This window comes from Hyla sarda, unplaced genomic scaffold (genome assembly GCF_029499605.1).
Source record: "Hyla sarda isolate aHylSar1 unplaced genomic scaffold, aHylSar1.hap1 scaffold_1426, whole genome shotgun sequence".
Taxonomy (NCBI): Eukaryota; Metazoa; Chordata; class Amphibia; order Anura; family Hylidae; genus Hyla; species Hyla sarda.
In genome coordinates this window covers 1-19,717 of record NW_026608056.1, presented here as the reverse complement: position 1 = coordinate 19,717, position 19,717 = coordinate 1, and the positions used below count along the sequence as shown (strand labels likewise).

The window sequence follows — 19,717 nt, the reverse complement described above, 5'->3', positions numbered from 1 at the left end:
AATCTCCTGTTGCTTCTATGAAGGCCATAATAGACGACATCACCAAACAGCTCCATAGTCACATACACAGCAAAGGAGAGATGTTGTTTACACCTAGTGATGTCAGTGGTATTGAGTGACATCACAGCACAGTGCTAAGGCTCCTGGGCCTGGACACAGCAGCGGCTGCAATATCTCAACGGAGAATACGTTTATATATATGTGTGTGTGTGCGCGTATATATATATATATATATATATATATATATATATATATATATATATATTTCTCCGCCGAAATCACTTTTAAACCCATTTCCACCTTTTTTTCCCTTCTCTTCCTCTTACTTTTTTTTCACGTTTTTTTACGTTTTTCTCCTTTTCGCCTCTTTTCTGGGCGTATTATTCTTCTTTTTCTTCTTTTTTTTCGTCTAATGCATACCCCATCAGTGCAGCAATGCTTATTCAATACCGCCAGCAGATGGAGACACTGGGGGATAATTTTCTAAGGATTTATACTGATTTTTCCTGTCTGAATTTGTCGCACAGAAAGTTGCAGGCCAAATATGTGTGACATTTCTGCGACTTTAGCTTCTAGAGCATTTTTACAACATTATACATAGGTGCTGAATACATAAAAAGCGACTGTTCAGCGACAGACAAGTCGCATCGGCTGAAAGTAGGCCAGAATGTCAGTCCATGTTGGAGCAGGTTTAGATACAGTCTAAAGTATAGATCTCAAAGTCTGTGCACAGAATTTAGCAAGGGCCTCGCACCTTCTGATGCATCAGGTAGGTGCACAATAGCATAGCCTAACCCTCTGTACTTTGGTCTATATTGATGCGGGACATAGACAGCCAGCTGATGACCAATCCATTAGTGCAATGGATGGCTGGAAGCATTTGTCTTTGCCTTTGCAATACCACAGAAGCAATGCATGGTCAATGTACAGCAATGACACACCTGTGTGAACAGCCAGGAGACCCCCCCCCCCCCCCCCCCCATGTTATGTTACATAGTTACATAGTTAGTACGGTCGAAAAAAGACATATGTCCATCAAGTTCAACCAGGGAATTAAGGGGTAGGGGTGTGGCGCGATATTGGGGAAGGGATGAGATTTTATATTTCTTCATAAGCATTAATCTTATTTTGTCAATTAGGAACATTCAGCACCCACCCGCTATCAAGGCAGCTGCCTATCATGTCATGCCCTACCTGCACAGGTGTGCTGGCTACTCAAATGATCCAATTAAGGAGGCCATTTAGTCAGCAGCAGCAGAAGTCCTGTGCCTGGACGCTCCAACAGCGGCCAGACACAAGCAGAAGCAGCAGAAGCAGCAGCAGCAGCACCACCTTTTGTTTTTTGGCTGCAGCAGCAAGGCCCACAGGGCTGGCTAGCTGGCTAGCCAGCAAGCAGGTAGCAATGAAAGTAGGAATCTTTCTTTTTAACCCTGTAAGGGGGTGGTGCACTGTACCCGAAGATACTGCCATATCGGGTCAATGCATAGGGCGACGGAAGCAAGCTTCGAAATCGGCCCCCGTTCTCAAAAATCCATTTAATATATGGTCCCCAGATAGGGGACGTATCAGATATTAAACTGATAAGAACAGATACTACACTTGATCTTAGCCAAAAGGCCGAGAAGCGATAACCGTGAAAGGGGCGGGCCCAACAAGGTCCCCTTCATGGGCACTATCACTGCTTGCTGTCAGGGAGGCTGCCAGACAATTTTCCATGCACACTCTGGGCTGGGGGGCAGTCAACCACCAGTACACACAGCAGAACCTAAACCCATACCATTATTGCTAAGCAGCAAGACAGGGGCCCATTGCACTCCCACGGGGCCTTTTTAAATGCAATCCATAACCCGGATTTGCCAGGAACCCTTCTTACTCCTCCTACTTGCATGTGACACTGGGCTTAGGATCTGCATAGGAAACACACACACAAGCACACACCTACCTTTGTTGCCTGCAGATGCCTCCTTGGCTGTCCCCAAACGGTATCAAACCAACACCCACGGGAAGCTGTAAGCATAGAGGACATGCCTGCACCCCATTGGACTTACCTGTGTGGGTTAAATCCGGGTTATTTGACAACCTATGGCGGTGATGGTTCTGCTCAGGCAGAGCAGTGCTGATGCTCCTCATAAAGCTGTCGCTGCTGTGAAGGTTCTAGGTGACATCACAAATCCCTATGGTTACATACACAACAAAGCTGGGTTGTTGTTGTTTACACTCTGCAAGGCCTGTGGAAGTGAGTGACATCATAGCACTGTAGTTCTGAGGGTTCTAGATGGATGCAACAATCTCCTGTTGCTTCTATGAAGGCCATAATAGACGACATCACCAAACAGCTCCATAGTCACATACACAGCAAAGGAGAGATGTTGTTTACACCTAGTGATGTCAGTGGTATTGAGTGACATCACAGCACAGTGCTAAGGCTCCTGGGCCTGGACACAGCAGCGGCTGCAATATCTCAACGGAGAATACGTTTATATATATGTGTGTGTGTGCGCGTATATATATATATATATATATATATATATATATATATATATTTCTCCGCCGAAATCACTTTTAAACCCATTTCCACCTTTTTTTCCCTTCTCTTCCTCTTACTTTTTTTCACGTTTTTTTACGTTTTTCTCCTTTTCGCCTCTTTTCTGGGCGTATTATTCTTCTTTTTCTTCTTTTTTTTCGTCTAATGCATACCCCATCAGTGCAGCAATGCTTATTCAATACCGCCAGCAGATGGAGACACTGGGGGATAATTTTCTAAGGATTTATACTGATTTTTCCTGTCTGAATTTGTCGCACAGAAAGTTGCAGGCCAAATATGTGTGACATTTCTGCGACTTTAGCTTCTAGAGCATTTTTACAACATTATACATAGGTGCTGAATACATAAAAAGCGACTGTTCAGCGACAGACAAGTCGCATCGGCTGAAAGTAGGCCAGAATGTCAGTCCATGTTGGAGCAGGTTTAGATACAGTCTAAAGTATAGATCTCAAAGTCTGTGCACAGAATTTAGCAAGGGCCTTGCACCTTCTGATGCATCAGGTAGGTGCACAATAGCATAGCCTAACCCTCTGTACTTTGGTCTATATTGATGCGGGACATAGACAGCCAGCTGATGACCAATCCATTAGTGCAATGGATGGCTGGAAGCATTTGTCTTTGCCTTTGCAATACCACAGAAGCAATGCATGGTCAATGTACAGCAATGACACACCTGTGTGAACAGCCAGGAGACCCCCCCCCCCCCCCCCCCATGTTATGTTACATAGTTACATAGTTAGTACGGTCGAAAAAAGACATATGTCCATCAAGTTCAACCAGGGAATTAAGGGGTAGGGGTGTGGCGCGATATTGGGGAAGGGATGAGATTTTATATTTCTTCATAAGCATTAATCTTATTTTGTCAATTAGGAACATTCAGCACCCACCCGCTATCAAGGCAGCTGCCTATCATGTCATGCCCTACCTGCACAGGTGTGCTGGCTACTCAAATGATCCAATTAAGGAGGCCATTTAGTCAGCAGCAGCAGAAGTCCTGTGCCTGGACGCTCCAACAGCGGCCAGACACAAGCAGAAGCAGCAGAAGCAGCAGAAGCAGCAGCAGCAGCACCACCTTTTGTTTTTTGGCTGCAGCAGCAAGGCCCACAGGGCTGGCTAGCTGGCTAGCCAGCAAGCAGGTAGCAATGAAAGTAGGAATCTTTCTTTTTAACCCTGTAAGGGGGTGGTGCACTGTACCCGAAGATACTGCCATATCGGGTCAATGCATAGGGCGACGGAAGCAAGCTTCGAAATCGGCCCCCGTTCTCAAAAATCCATTTAATATATGGTCCCCAGATAGGGGACGTATCAGAAATTAAACTGATAAGAACAGATACTACACTTGATCTTAGCCAAAAGGCCGAGAAGCGATAACCGTGAAAGGGGCGGGCCCAACAAGGTCCCCTTCATGGGCACTATCACTGCTTGCTGTCAGGGAGGCTGCCAGACAATTTTCCATGCACACTCTGGGCTGGGGGGCAGTCAACCACCAGTACACACAGCAGAACCTAAACCCATACCATTATTGCTAAGCAGCAAGACAGGGGCCCATTGCACTCCCACGGGGCCTTTTTAAATGCAATCCATAACCCGGATTTGCCAGGAACCCTTCTTACTCCTCCTACTTGCATGTGACACTGGGCTTAGGATCTGCATAGGAAACACACACACAAGCACACACCTACCTTTGTTGCCTGCAGATGCCTCCTTGGCTGTCCCCAAACGGTATCAAACCAACACCCACGGGAAGCTGTAAGCATAGAGGACATGCCTGCACCCCATTGGACTTACCTGTGTGGGTTAAATCCGGGTTATTTGACAACCTATGGCGGTGATGGTTCTGCTCAGGCAGAGCAGTGCTGATGCTCCTCATAAAGCTGTCGCTGCTGTGAAGGTTCTAGGTGACATCACAAATCCCTATGGTTACATACACAACAAAGCTGGGTTGTTGTTGTTTACACTCTGCAAGGCCTGTGGAAGTCAGTGACATCATAGCACTGTAGTTCTGAGGGTTCTAGATGGATGCAACAATCTCCTGTTGCTTCTATGAAGGCCATAATAGACGACATCACCAAACAGCTCCATAGTCACATACACAGCAAAGGAGAGATGTTGTTTACACCTAGTGATGTCAGTGGTATTGAGTGACATCACAGCACAGTGCTAAGGCTCCTGGGCCTGGACACAGCAGCGGCTGCAATATCTCAACGGAGAATACGTTTATATCTATGTGTGTGTGTGCGCATATATATATATATATATATATATATATATATATATATATATATATATATATTTCTCCGCCGAAATCACTTTTAAACCCATTTCCACCTTTTTTTCCCTTCTCTTCCTCTTACTTTTTTTTCAAGTTTTTTTACGTTTTTCTCCTTTTCGCCTCTTTTCTGGGCGTATTATTCTTCTTTTTCTTCTTTTTTTTCGTCTAATGCATACCCCATCAGTGCAGCAATGCTTATTCAATACCGCCAGCAGATGGAGACACTGGGGGATAATTTTCTAAGGATTTATACTGATTTTTCCTGTCTGAATTTGTCGCACAGAAAGTTGCAGGCCAAATATGTGTGACATTTCTGCGACTTTAGCTTCTAGAGCATTTTTACAACATTATACATAGGTGCTGAATACATAAAAAGCGACTGTTCAGCGACAGACAAGTCGCATCGGCTGAAAGTAGGCCAGAATGTCAGTCCATGTTGGAGCAGGTTTAGATACAGTCTAAAGTATAGATCTCAAAGTCTGTGCACAGAATTTAGCAAGGGCCTCGCACCTTCTGATGCATCAGGTAGGTGCACAATAGCATAGCCTAACCCTCTGTACTTTGGTCTATATTGATGCGGGACATAGACAGCCAGCTGATGACCAATCCATTAGTGCAATGGATGGCTGGAAGCATTTGTCTTTGCCTTTGCAATACCACAGAAGCAATGCATGGTCAATGTACAGCAATGACACACCTGTGTGAACAGCCAGGAGACCCCCCCCCCCCCCCCCCCCGTTATGTTACATAGTTACATAGTTAGTACGGTCGAAAAAAGACATATGTCCATCAAGTTCAACCAGGGAATTAAGGGGTAGGGGTGTGGCGCGATATTGGGGAAGGGATGAGATTTTATATTTCTTCATAAGCATTAATCTTATTTTGTCAATTAGGAACATTCAGCACCCACCCGCTATCAAGGCAGCTGCCTATCATGTCATGCCCTACCTGCACAGGTGTGCTGGCTACTCAAATGATCCAATTAAGGAGGCCATTTAGTCAGCAGCAGCAGAAGTCCTGTGCCTGGACGCTCCAACAGCGGCCAGACACAAGCAGAAGCAGCAGAAGCAGCAGCAGCAGCACCACCTTTTGTTTTTTGGCTGCAGCAGCAAGGCCCACAGGGCTGGCTAGCTGGCTAGCCAGCAAGCAGGTAGCAATGAAAGTAGGAATCTTTCTTTTTAACCCTGTAAGGGGGTGGTGCACTGTACCCGAAGATACTGCCATATCGGGTCAATGCATAGGGCGACGGAAGCAAGCTTCGAAATCGGCCCCCGTTCTCAAAAATCCATTTAATATATGGTCCCCAGATAGGGGACGTATCAGATATTAAACTGATAAGAACAGATACTACACTTGATCTTAGCCAAAAGGCCGAGAAGCGATAACCGTGAAAGGGGCGGGCCCAACAAGGTCCCCTTCATGGGCACTATCACTGCTTGCTGTCAGGGAGGCTGCCAGACAATTTTCCATGCACACTCTGGGCTGGGGGGCAGTCAACCACCAGTACACACAGCAGAACCTAAACCCATACCATTATTGCTAAGCAGCAAGACAGGGGCCCATTGCACTCCCACGGGGCCTTTTTAAATGCAATCCATAACCCGGATTTGCCAGGAACCCTTCTTACTCCTCCTACTTGCATGTGACACTGGGCTTAGGATCTGCATAGGAAACACACACACAAGCACACACCTACCTTTGTTGCCTGCAGATGCCTCCTTGGCTGTCCCCAAACGGTATCAAACCAACACCCACGGGAAGCTGTAAGCATAGAGGACATGCCTGCACCCCATTGGACTTACCTGTGTGGGTTAAATCCGGGTTATTTGACAACCTATGGCGGTGATGGTTCTGCTCAGGCAGAGCAGTGCTGATGCTCCTCATAAAGCTGTCGCTGCTGTGAAGGTTCTAGGTGACATCACAAATCCCTATGGTTACATACACAACAAAGCTGGGTTGTTGTTGTTTACACTCTGCAAGGCCTGTGGAAGTCAGTGACATCATAGCACTGTAGTTCTGAGGGTTCTAGATGGATGCAACAATCTCCTGTTGCTTCTATGAAGGCCATAATAGACGACATCACCAAACAGCTCCATAGTCACATACACAGCAAAGGAGAGATGTTGTTTACACCTAGTGATGTCAGTGGTATTGAGTGACATCACAGCACAGTGCTAAGGCTCCTGGGCCTGGACACAGCAGCGGCTGCAATATCTCAACGGAGAATACGTTTATATATATGTGTGTGTGTGCGCGTATATATATATATATATATATATATATATATATATATATATATATATATTTCTCCGCCGAAATCACTTTTAAACCCATTTCCACCTTTTTTTCCCTTCTCTTCCTCTTACTTTTTTTTCACGTTTTTTTACGTTTTTCTCCTTTTCGCCTCTTTTCTGGGCGTATTATTCTTCTTTTTCTTCTTTTTTTTCGTCTAATGCATACCCCATCAGTGCAGCAATGCTTATTCAATACCGCCAGCAGATGGAGACACTGGGGGATAATTTTCTAAGGATTTATACTGATTTTTCCTGTCTGAATTTGTCGCACAGAAAGTTGCAGGCCAAATATGTGTGACATTTCTGCGACTTTAGCTTCTAGAGCATTTTTACAACATTATACATAGGTGCTGAATACATAAAAAGCGACTGTTCAGCGACAGACAAGTCGCATCGGCTGAAAGTAGGCCAGAATGTCAGTCCATGTTGGAGCAGGTTTAGATACAGTCTAAAGTATAGATCTCAAAGTCTGTGCACAGAATTTAGCAAGGGCCTCGCACCTTCTGATGCATCAGGTAGGTGCACAATAGCATAGCCTAACCCTCTGTACTTTGGTCTATATTGATGCGGGACATAGACAGCCAGCTGATGACCAATCCATTAGTGCAATGGATGGCTGGAAGCATTTGTCTTTGCCTTTGCAATACCACAGAAGCAATGCATGGTCAATGTACAGCAATGACACACCTGTGTGAACAGCCAGGAGACCCCCCCCCCCCCCCCCATGTTATGTTACATAGTTACATAGTTAGTACGGTCGAAAAAAGACATATGTCCATCAAGTTCAACCAGGGAATTAAGGGGTAGGGGTGTGGCGCGATATTGGGGAAGGGATGAGATTTTATATTTCTTCATAAGCATTAATCTTATTTTGTCAATTAGGAACATTCAGCACCCACCCGCTATCAAGGCAGCTGCCTATCATGTCATGCCCTACCTGCACAGGTGTGCTGGCTACTCAAATGATCCAATTAAGGAGGCCATTTAGTCAGCAGCAGCAGAAGTCCTGTGCCTGGACGCTCCAACAGCGGCCAGACACAAGCAGAAGCAGCAGAAGCAGCAGCAGCAGCACCACCTTTTGTTTTTTGGCTGCAGCAGCAAGGCCCACAGGGCTGGCTAGCTGGCTAGCCAGCAAGCAGGTAGCAATGAAAGTAGGAATCTTTCTTTTTAACCCTGTAAGGGGGTGGTGCACTGTACCCGAAGATACTGCCATATCGGGTCAATGCATAGGGCGACGGAAGCAAGCTTCGAAATCGGCCCCCGTTCTCAAAAATCCATTTAATATATGGTCCCCAGATAGGGGACGTATCAGATATTAAACTGATAAGAACAGATACTACACTTGATCTTAGCCAAAAGGCCGAGAAGCGATAACCGTGAAAGGGGCGGGCCCAACAAGGTCCCCTTCATGGGCACTATCACTGCTTGCTGTCAGGGAGGCTGCCAGACAATTTTCCATGCACACTCTGGGCTGGGGGGCAGTCAACCACCAGTACACACAGCAGAACCTAAACCCATACCATTATTGCTAAGCAGCAAGACAGGGGCCCATTGCACTCCCACGGGGCCTTTTTAAATGCAATCCATAACCCGGATTTGCCAGGAACCCTTCTTACTCCTCCTACTTGCATGTGACACTGGGCTTAGGATCTGCATAGGAAACACACACACAAGCACACACCTACCTTTGTTGCCTGCAGATGCCTCCTTGGCTGTCCCCAAACGGTATCAAACCAACACCCACGGGAAGCTGTAAGCATAGAGGACATGCCTGCACCCCATTGGACTTACCTGTGTGGGTTAAATCCGGGTTATTTGACAACCTATGGCGGTGATGGTTCTGCTCAGGCAGAGCAGTGCTGATGCTCCTCATAAAGCTGTCGCTGCTGTGAAGGTTCTAGGTGACATCACAAATCCCTATGGTTACATACACAACAAAGCTGGGTTGTTGTTGTTTACACTCTGCAAGGCCTGTGGAAGTCAGTGACATCATAGCACTGTAGTTCTGAGGGTTCTAGATGGATGCAACAATCTCCTGTTGCTTCTATGAAGGCCATAATAGACGACATCACCAAACAGCTCCATAGTCACATACACAGCAAAGGAGAGATGTTGTTTACACCTAGTGATGTCAGTGGTATTGAGTGACATCACAGCACAGTGCTAAGGCTCCTGGGCCTGGACACAGCAGCGGCTGCAATATCTCAACGGAGAATACGTTTATATATATGTGTGTGTGTGCGCGTATATATATATATATATATATATATATATATATATATATATTTCTCCGCCGAAATCACTTTTAAACCCATTTCCACCTTTTTTTCCCTTCTCTTCCTCTTACTTTTTTTTCACGTTTTTTTACGTTTTTCTCCTTTTCGCCTCTTTTCTGGGCGTATTATTCTTCTTTTTCTCTTTTTTTTCGTCTAATGCATACCCCATCAGTGCAGCAATGCTTATTCAATACCGCCAGCAGATGGAGACACTGGGGGATAATTTTCTAAGGATTTATACTGATTTTTCCTGTCTGAATTTGTCGCACAGAAAGTTGCAGGCCAAATATGTGTGACATTTCTGCGACTTTAGCTTCTAGAGCATTTTTACAACATTATACATAGGTGCTGAATACATAAAAAGCGACTGTTCAGCGACAGACAAGTCGCATCGGCTGAAAGTAGGCCAGAATGTCAGTCCATGTTGGAGCAGGTTTAGATACAGTCTAAAGTATAGATCTCAAAGTCTGTGCACAGAATTTAGCAAGGGCCTCGCACCTTCTGATGCATCAGGTAGGTGCACAATAGCATAGCCTAACCCTCTGTACTTTGGTCTATATTGATGCGGGACATAGACAGCCAGCTGATGACCAATCCATTAGTGCAATGGATGGCTGGAAGCATTTGTCTTTGCCTTTGCAATACCACAGAAGCAATGCATGGTCAATGTACAGCAATGACACACCTGTGTGAACAGCCAGGAGACCCCCCCCCCCATGTTATGTTACATAGTTAAATAGTTAGTACGGTCGAAAAAAGACATATGTCCATCAAGTTCAACCAGGGAATTAAGGGGTAGGGGTGTGGCGCGATATTGGGGAAGGGATGAGATTTTATATTTCTTCATAAGCATTAATCTTATTTTGTCAATTAGGAACATTCAGCACCCACCCGCTATCAAGGCAGCTGCCTATCATGTCATGCCCTACCTGCACAGGTGTGCTGGCTACTCAAATGATCCAATTAAGGAGGCCATTTAGTCAGCAGCAGCAGAAGTCCTGTGCCTGGACGCTCCAACAGCGGCCAGACACAAGCAGAAGCAGCAGAAGCAGCAGCAGCAGCACCACCTTTTGTTTTTTGGCTGCAGCAGCAAGGCCCACAGGGCTGGCTAGCTGGCTAGCCAGCAAGCAGGTAGCAATGAAAGTAGGAATCTTTCTTTTTAACCCTGTAAGGGGGTGGTGCACTGTACCCGAAGATACTGCCATATCGGGTCAATGCATAGGGCGACGGAAGCAAGCTTCGAAATCGGCCCCCGTTCTCAAAAATCCATTTAATATATGGTCCCCAGATAGGGGACGTATCAGATATTAAACTGATAAGAACAGATACTACACTTGATCTTAGCCAAAAGGCCGAGAAGCGATAACCGTGAAAGGGGCGGGCCCAACAAGGTCCCCTTCATGGGCACTATCACTGCTTGCTGTCAGGGAGGCTGCCAGACAATTTTCCATGCACACTCTGGGCTGGGGGGCAGTCAACCACCAGTACACACAGCAGAACCTAAACCCATACCATTATTGCTAAGCAGCAAGACAGGGGCCCATTGCACTCCCACGGGGCCTTTTTAAATGCAATCCATAACCCGGATTTGCCAGGAACCCTTCTTACTCCTCCTACTTGCATGTGACACTGGGCTTAGGATCTGCATAGGAAACACACACACAAGCACACACCTACCTTTGTTGCCTGCAGATGCCTCCTTGGCTGTCCCCAAACGGTATCAAACCAACACCCACGGGAAGCTGTAAGCATAGAGGACATGCCTGCACCCCATTGGACTTACCTGTGTGGGTTAAATCCGGGTTATTTGACAACCTATGGCGGTGATGGTTCTGCTCAGGCAGAGCAGTGCTGATGCTCCTCATAAAGCTGTCGCTGCTGTGAAGGTTCTAGGTGACATCACAAATCCCTATGGTTACATACACAACAAAGCTGGGTTGTTGTTGTTTACACTCTGCAAGGCCTGTGGAAGTCAGTGACATCATAGCACTGTAGTTCTGAGGGTTCTAGATGGATGCAACAATCTCCTGTTGCTTCTATGAAGGCCATAATAGACGACATCACCAAACAGCTCCATAGTCACATACACAGCAAAGGAGAGATGTTGTTTACACCTAGTGATGTCAGTGGTATTGAGTGACATCACAGCACAGTGCTAAGGCTCCTGGGCCTGGACACAGCAGCGGCTGCAATATCTCAACGGAGAATACGTTTATATATATGTGTGTGTGTGCGCGTATATATATATATATATATATATATATATATATATATATATATTTCTCCGCCGAAATCACTTTTAAACCCATTTCCACCTTTTTTTCCCTTCTCTTCCTCTTACTTTTTTTTCACGTTTTTTTACGTTTTTCTCCTTTTCGCCTCTTTTCTGGGCGTATTATTCTTCTTTTTCTTCTTTTTTTTCGTCTAATGCATACCCCATCAGTGCAGCAATGCTTATTCAATACCGCCAGCAGATGGAGACACTGGGGGATAATTTTCTAAGGATTTATACTGATTTTTCCTGTCTGAATTTGTCGCACAGAAAGTTGCAGGCCAAATATGTGTGACATTTCTGCGACTTTAGCTTCTAGAGCATTTTTACAACATTATACATAGGTGCTGAATACATAAAAAGCGACTGTTCAGCGACAGACAAGTCGCATCGGCTGAAAGTAGGCCAGAATGTCAGTCCATGTTGGAGCAGGTTTAGATACAGTCTAAAGTATAGATCTCAAAGTCTGTGCACAGAATTTAGCAAGGGCCTCGCACCTTCTGATGCATCAGGTAGGTGCACAATAGCATAGCCTAACCCTCTGTACTTTGGTCTATATTGATGCGGGACATAGACAGCCAGCTGATGACCAATCCATTAGTGCAATGGATGGCTGGAAGCATTTGTCTTTGCCTTTGCAATACCACAGAAGCAATGCATGGTCAATGTACAGCAATGACACACCTGTGTGAACAGCCAGGAGACCCCCCCCCCCATGTTATGTTACATAGTTACATAGTTAGTACGGTCGAAAAAAGACATATGTCCATCAAGTTCAACCAGGGAATTAAGGGGTAGGGGTGTGGCGCGATATTGGGGAAGGGATGAGATTTTATATTTCTTCATAAGCATTAATCTTATTTTGTCAATTAGGAACATTCAGCACCCACCCGCTATCAAGGCAGCTGCCTATCATGTCATGCCCTACCTGCACAGGTGTGCTGGCTACTCAAATGATCCAATTAAGGAGGCCATTTAGTCAGCAGCAGCAGAAGTCCTGTGCCTGGACGCTCCAACAGCGGCCAGACACAAGCAGAAGCAGCAGAAGCAGCAGCAGCAGCACCACCTTTTGTTTTTTTGGCTGCAGCAGCAAGGCCCACAGGGCTGGCTAGCTGGCTAGCCAGCAAGCAGGTAGCAATGAAAGTAGGAATCTTTCTTTTTAACCCTGTAAGGGGGTGGTGCACTGTACCCGAAGATACTGCCATATCGGGTCAATGCATAGGGCGACGGAAGCAAGCTTCGAAATCGGCCCCCGTTCTCAAAAATCCATTTAATATATGGTCCCCAGATAGGGGACGTATCAGATATTAAACTGATAAGAACAGATACTACACTTGATCTTAGCCAAAAGGCCGAGAAGCGATAACCGTGAAAGGGGCGGGCCCAACAAGGTCCCCTTCATGGGCACTATCACTGCTTGCTGTCAGGGAGGCTGCCAGACAATTTTCCATGCACACTCTGGGCTGGGGGGCAGTCAACCACCAGTACACACAGCAGAACCTAAACCCATACCATTATTGCTAAGCAGCAAGACAGGGGCCCATTGCACTCCCACGGGGCCTTTTTAAATGCAATCCATAACCCGGATTTGCCAGGAACCCTTCTTACTCCTCCTACTTGCATGTGACACTGGGCTTAGGATCTGCATAGGAAACACACACACAAGCACACACCTACCTTTGTTGCCTGCAGATGCCTCCTTGGCTGTCCCCAAACGGTATCAAACCAACACCCACGGGAAGCTGTAAGCATAGAGGACATGCCTGCACCCCATTGGACTTACCTGTGTGGGTTAAATCCGGGTTATTTGACAACCTATGGCGGTGATGGTTCTGCTCAGGCAGAGCAGTGCTGATGCTCCTCATAAAGCTGTCGCTGCTGTGAAGGTTCTAGGTGACATCACAAATCCCTATGGTTACATACACAACAAAGCTGGGTTGTTGTTGTTTACACTCTGCAAGGCCTGTGGAAGTCAGTGACATCATAGCACTGTAGTTCTGAGGGTTCTAGATGGATGCAACAATCTCCTGTTGCTTCTATGAAGGCCATAATAGACGACATCACCAAACAGCTCCATAGTCACATACACAGCAAAGGAGAGATGTTGTTTACACCTAGTGATGTCAGTGGTATTGAGTGACATCACAGCACAGTGCTAAGGCTCCTGGGCCTGGACACAGCAGCGGCTGCAATATCTCAACGGAGAATACGTTTATATATATGTGTGTGTGTGCGCGTATATATATATATATATATATATATATATATATATATATATATATATTTCTCCGCCGAAATCACTTTTAAACCCATTTCCACCTTTTTTTCCCTTCTCTTCCTCTTACTTTTTTTTCACGTTTTTTTACGTTTTTCTCCTTTTCGCCTCTTTTCTGGGCGTATTATTCTTCTTTTTCTTCTTTTTTTTCGTCTAATGCATACCCCATCAGTGCAGCAATGCTTATTCAATACCGCCAGCAGATGGAGACACTGGGGGATAATTTTCTAAGGATTTATACTGATTTTTCCTGTCTGAATTTGTCGCACAGAAAGTTGCAGGCCAAATATGTGTGACATTTCTGCGACTTTAGCTTCTAGAGCATTTTTACAACATTATACATAGGTGCTGAATACATAAAAAGCGACTGTTCAGCGACAGACAAGTCGCATCGGCTGAAAGTAGGCCAGAATGTCAGTCCATGTTGGAGCAGGTTTAGATACAGTCTAAAGTATAGATCTCAAAGTCTGTGCACAGAATTTAGCAAGGGCCTCGCACCTTCTGATGCATCAGGTAGGTGCACAATAGCATAGCCTAACCCTCTGTACTTTGGTCTATATTGATGCGGGACATAGACAGCCAGCTGATGACCAATCCATTAGTGCAATGGATGGCTGGAAGCATTTGTCTTTGCCTTTGCAATACCACAGAAGCAATGCATGGTCAATGTACAGCAATGACACACCTGTGTGAACAGCCAGGAGACCCCCCCCCCCATGTTATGTTACATAGTTACATAGTTAGTACGGTCGAAAAAAGACATATGTCCATCAAGTTCAACCAGGGAATTAAGGGGTAGGGGTGTGGCGCGATATTGGGGAAGGGATGAGATTTTATATTTCTTCATAAGCATTAATCTTATTTTGTCAATTAGGAACATTCAGCACCCACCCGCTATCAAGGCAGCTGCCTATCATGTCATGCCCTACCTGCACAGGTGTGCTGGCTACTCAAATGATCCAATTAAGGAGGCCATTTAGTCAGCAGCAGCAGAAGTCCTGTGCCTGGACGCTCCAACAGCGGCCAGACACAAGCAGAAGCAGCAGAGAGCAGCAGCAGCAGCACCACCTTTTGTTTTTTGGCTGCAGCAGCAAGGCCCACAGGGCTGGCTAGCTGGCTAGCCAGCAAGCAGGTAGCAATGAAAGTAGGAATCTTTCTTTTTAACCCTGTAAGGGGGTGGTGCACTGTACCCGAAGATACTGCCATATCGGGTCAATGCATAGGGCGACGGAAGCAAGCTTCGAAATCGGCCCCCGTTCTCAAAAATCCATTTAATATATGGTCCCCAGATAGGGGACGTATCAGATATTAAACTGATAAGAACAGATACTACACTTGATCTTAGCCAAAAGGCCGAGAAGCGATAACCGTGAAAGGGGCGGGCCCAACAAGGTCCCCTTCATGGGCACTATCACTGCTTGCTGTCAGGGAGGCTGCCAGACAATTTTCCATGCACACTCTGGGCTGGGGGGCAGTCAACCACCAGTACACACAGCAGAACCTAAACCCATACCATTATTGCTAAGCAGCAAGACAGGGGCCCATTGCACTCCCACGGGGCCTTTTTAAATGCAATCCATAACCCGGATTTGCCAGGAACCCTTCTTACTCCTCCTACTTGCATGTGACACTGGGCTTAGGATCTGCATAGGAAACACACACACAAGCACACACCTACCTTTGTTGCCTGCAGATGCCTCCTTGGCTGTCCCCAAACGGTATCAAACCAACACCCACGGGAAGCTGTAAGCATAGAGGACATGCCTGCACCCCATTGGACTTACCTGTGTGGGTTAAATCCGGGTTATTTGACAACCTATGGCGGTGATGGTTCTGCTCAGGCAGAGCAGTGCTGATGCTCCTCATAAAGCTGTCGCTGCTGTGAAGGTTCTAGGTGACATCACAAATCCCTATGGTTACATACACAACAAAGCTGGGTTGTTGTTGTTTACACTCTGCAAGGCCTGTGGAAGTCAGTGACATCATAGCACTGTAGTTCTGAGGGTTCTAGATGGATGCAACAATCTCCTGTTGCTTCTATGAAGGCAATAATAGACGACATCACCAAACAGCTCCATAGTCACATACACAGCAAAGGAGAGATGTTGTTTACACCTAGTGATGTCAGTGGTATTGAGTGACATCACAGCACAGTGCTAAGGCTCCTGGGCCTGGACACAGCAGCGGCTGCAATATCTCAACGGAGAATACGTTTATATATATGTGTGTGTGTGCGCGTATATATATATATATATATATATATATATATATATATTTCTCCGCCGAAATCACTTTTAAACCCATTTCCACCTTTTTTTCCCTTCTCTTCCTCTTACTTTTTTTTCACGTTTTTTTACGTTTTTCTCCTTTTCGCCTCTTTTCTGGGCGTATTATTCTTCTTTTTCTTCTTTTTTTTCGTCTAATGCATACCCCATCAGTGCAGCAATGCTTATTCAATACCGCCAGCAGATGGAGACACTGGGGGATAATTTTCTAAGGATTTATACTGATTTTTCCTGTCTGAATTTGTCGCACAGAAAGTTGCAGGCCAAATATGTGTGACATTTCTGCGACTTTAGCTTCTAGAGCATTTTTACAACATTATACATAGGTGCTGAATACATAAAAAGCGACTGTTCAGCGACAGACAAGTCGCATCGGCTGAAAGTAGGCCAGAATGTCAGTCCATGTTGGAGCAGGTTTAGATACAGTCTAAAGTATAGATCTCAAAGTCTGTGCACAGAATTTAGCAAGGGCCTCGCACCTTCTGATGCATCAGGTAGGTGCACAATAGCATAGCCTAACCCTCTGTACTTTGGTCTATATTGATGCGGGACATAGACAGCCAGCTGATGACCAATCCATTAGTGCAATGGATGGCTGGAAGCATTTGTCTTTGCCTTTGCAATACCACAGAAGCAATGCATGGTCAATGTACAGCAATGACACACCTGTGTGAACAGCCAGGAGACCCCCCCCCCCCATGTTATGTTACATAGTTACATAGTTAGTACGGTCGAAAAAAGACATATGTCCATCAAGTTCAACCAGGGAATTAAGGGGTAGGGGTGTGGCGCGATATTGGGGAAGGGATGAGATTTTATATTTCTTCATAAGCATTAATCTTATTTTGTCAATTAGGAACATTCAGCACCCACCCGCTATCAAGGCAGCTGCCTATCATGTCATGCCCTACCTGCACAGGTGTGCTGGCTACTCAAATGATCCAATTAAGGAGGCCATTTAGTCAGCAGCAGCAGAAGTCCTGTGCCTGGACGCTCCAACAGCGGCCAGACACAAGCAGAAGCAGCAGAAGCAGCAGCAGCAGCACCACCTTTTGTTTTTTGGCTGCAGCAGCAAGGCCCACAGGGCTGGCTAGCTGGCTAGCCAGCAAGCAGGTAGCAATGAAAGTAGGAATCTTTCTTTTTAACCCTGTAAGGGGGTGGTGCACTGTACCCGAAGATACTGCCATATCGGGTCAATGCATAGGGCGACGGAAGCAAGCTTCGAAATCGGCCCCCGTTCTCAAAAATCCATTTAATATATGGTCCCCAGATAGGGGACGTATCAGATATTAAACTGATAAGAACAGATACTACACTTGATCTTAGCCAAAAGGCCGAGAAGCGATAACCGTGAAAGGGGCGGGCCCAACAAGGTCCCCTTCATGGGCACTATCACTGCTTGCTGTCAGGGAGGCTGCCAGACAATTTTCCATGCACACTCTGGGCTGGGGGGCAGTCAACCACCAGTACACACAGCAGAACCTAAACCCATACCATTATTGCTAAGCAGCAAGACAGGGGCCCATTGCACTCCCACGGGGCCTTTTTAAATGCAATCCATAACCCGGATTTGCCAGGAACCCTTCTTACTCCTCCTACTTGCATGTGACACTGGGCTTAGGATCTGCATAGGAAACACACACACAAGCACACACCTACCTTTGTTGCCTGCAGATGCCTCCTTGGCTGTCCCCAAACGGTATCAAACCAACACCCACGGGAAGCTGTAAGCATAGAGGACATGCCTGCACCCCATTGGACTTACCTGTGTGGGTTAAATCCGGGTTATTTGACAACCTATGGCGGTGATGGTTCTGCTCAGGCAGAGCAGTGCTGATGCTCCTCATAAAGCTGTCGCTGCTGTGAAGGTTCTAGGTGACATCACAAATCCCTATGGTTACATACACAACAAAGCTGGGTTGTTGTTGTTTACACTCTGCAAGGCCTGTGGAAGTCAGTGACATCATAGCACTGTAGTTCTGAGGGTTCTAGATGGATGCAACAATCTCCTGTTGCTTCTATGAAGGCCATAATAGACGACATCACCAAACAGCTCCATAGTCACATACACAGCAAAGGAGAGATGTTGTTTACACCTAGTGATGTCAGTGGTATTGAGTGACATCACAGCACAGTGCTAAGGCTCCTGGGCCTGGACACAGCAGCGGCTGCAATATCTCAACGGAGAATACGTTTATATATATGTGTGTGTGTGCGCGTATATATATATATATATATATATATATATATATATATATATATATATTTCTCCGCCGAAATCACTTTTAAACCCATTTCCACCTTTTTTTCCCTTCTCTTCCTCTTACTTTTTTTTCACGTTTTTTTACGTTTTTCTCCTTTTCGCCTCTTTTCTGGGCGTATTATTCTTCTTTTTCTTCTTTTTTTTCGTCTAATGCATACCCCATCAGTGCAGCAATGCTTATTCAATACCGCCAGCAGATGGAGACACTGGGGGATAATTTTCTAAGGATTTATACTGATTTTTCCTGTCTGAATTTGTCGCACAGAAAGTTGCAGGCCAAATATGTGTGACATTTCTGCGACTTTAGCTTCTAGAGCATTTTTACAACATTATACATAGGTGCTGAATACATAAAAAGCGACTGTTCAGCGACAGACAAGTCGCATCGGCTGAAAGTAGGCCAGAATGTCAGTCCATGTTGGAGCAGGTTTAGATACAGTCTAAAGTATAGATCTCAAAGTCTGTGCACAGAATTTAGCAAGGGCCTCGCACCTTCTGATGCATCAGGTAGGTGCACAATAGCATAGCCTAACCCTCTGTACTTTGGTCTATATTGATGCGGGACATAGACAGCCAGCTGATGACCAATCCATTAGTGCAATGGATGGCTGGAAGCATTTGTCTTTGCCTTTGCAATACCACAGAAGCAATGCATGGTCAATGTACAGCAATGACACACCTGTGTGAACAGCCAGGAGACCCCCCCCCCCCATGTTATGTTACATAGTTACATAGTTAGTACGGTCGAAAAAAGACATATGTCCATCAAGTTCAACCAGGGAATTAAGGGGTAGGGGTGTGGCGCGATATTGGGGAAGGGATGAGATTTTATATTTCTTCATAAGCATTAATCTTATTTTGTCAATTAGGAACATTCAGCACCCACCCGCTATCAAGGCAGCTGCCTATCATGTCATGCCCTACCTGCACAGGTGTGCTGGCTACTCAAATGATCCAATTAAGGAGGCCATTTAGTCAGCAGCAGCAGAAGTCCTGTGCCTGGACGCTCCAACAGCGGCCAGACACAAGCAGAAGCAGCAGAAGCAGCAGCAGCAGCACCACCTTTTGTTTTTTGGCTGCAGCAGCAAGGCCCACAGGGCTGGCTAGCTGGCTAGCCAGCAAGCAGGTAGCAATGAAAGTAGGAATCTTTCTTTTTAACCCTGTAAGGGGGTGGTGCACTGTACCCGAAGATACTGCCATATCGGGTCAATGCATAGGGCGACGGAAGCAAGCTT

The 19,717-nt window shown here is 45.9% G+C and overlaps 8 non-coding genes across 8 annotated transcripts; all 8 read right to left on the bottom strand.

Moving 5' to 3' along the window:
- Window positions 1–1,438: 1,438 nt before the first annotated feature.
- On the bottom strand, window positions 1,439–1,629 carry LOC130307465 (U2 spliceosomal RNA). Its single transcript, XR_008856642.1, has one exon. It is a non-coding gene; the product is annotated as a U2 spliceosomal RNA (small nuclear RNA).
- Window positions 1,630–3,723: 2,094 nt separating this feature from the next.
- Window positions 3,724–3,914, bottom strand: LOC130307493 (U2 spliceosomal RNA). Its single transcript, XR_008856671.1, has one exon. It is a non-coding gene; the product is annotated as a U2 spliceosomal RNA (small nuclear RNA).
- Window positions 3,915–6,009: 2,095 nt separating this feature from the next.
- On the bottom strand, window positions 6,010–6,200 carry LOC130307464 (U2 spliceosomal RNA). Its single transcript, XR_008856641.1, has one exon. It is a non-coding gene; the product is annotated as a U2 spliceosomal RNA (small nuclear RNA).
- A 2,092-nt stretch (window positions 6,201–8,292) lies between these two features.
- Window positions 8,293–8,483, bottom strand: LOC130307501 (U2 spliceosomal RNA). The gene has a single exon (XR_008856676.1). It is a non-coding gene; the product is annotated as a U2 spliceosomal RNA (small nuclear RNA).
- A 2,077-nt stretch (window positions 8,484–10,560) lies between these two features.
- Window positions 10,561–10,751, bottom strand: LOC130307499 (U2 spliceosomal RNA). Its single transcript, XR_008856675.1, has one exon. It is a non-coding gene; the product is annotated as a U2 spliceosomal RNA (small nuclear RNA).
- Window positions 10,752–12,832: 2,081 nt separating this feature from the next.
- On the bottom strand, window positions 12,833–13,023 carry LOC130307487 (U2 spliceosomal RNA). Its single transcript, XR_008856664.1, has one exon. It is a non-coding gene; the product is annotated as a U2 spliceosomal RNA (small nuclear RNA).
- A 2,085-nt stretch (window positions 13,024–15,108) lies between these two features.
- On the bottom strand, window positions 15,109–15,299 carry LOC130307475 (U2 spliceosomal RNA). The gene has a single exon (XR_008856652.1). It is a non-coding gene; the product is annotated as a U2 spliceosomal RNA (small nuclear RNA).
- Window positions 15,300–17,374: 2,075 nt separating this feature from the next.
- On the bottom strand, window positions 17,375–17,565 carry LOC130307463 (U2 spliceosomal RNA). The gene has a single exon (XR_008856639.1). It is a non-coding gene; the product is annotated as a U2 spliceosomal RNA (small nuclear RNA).
- Between the last annotated feature and the right edge of the window lie 2,152 nt (window positions 17,566–19,717).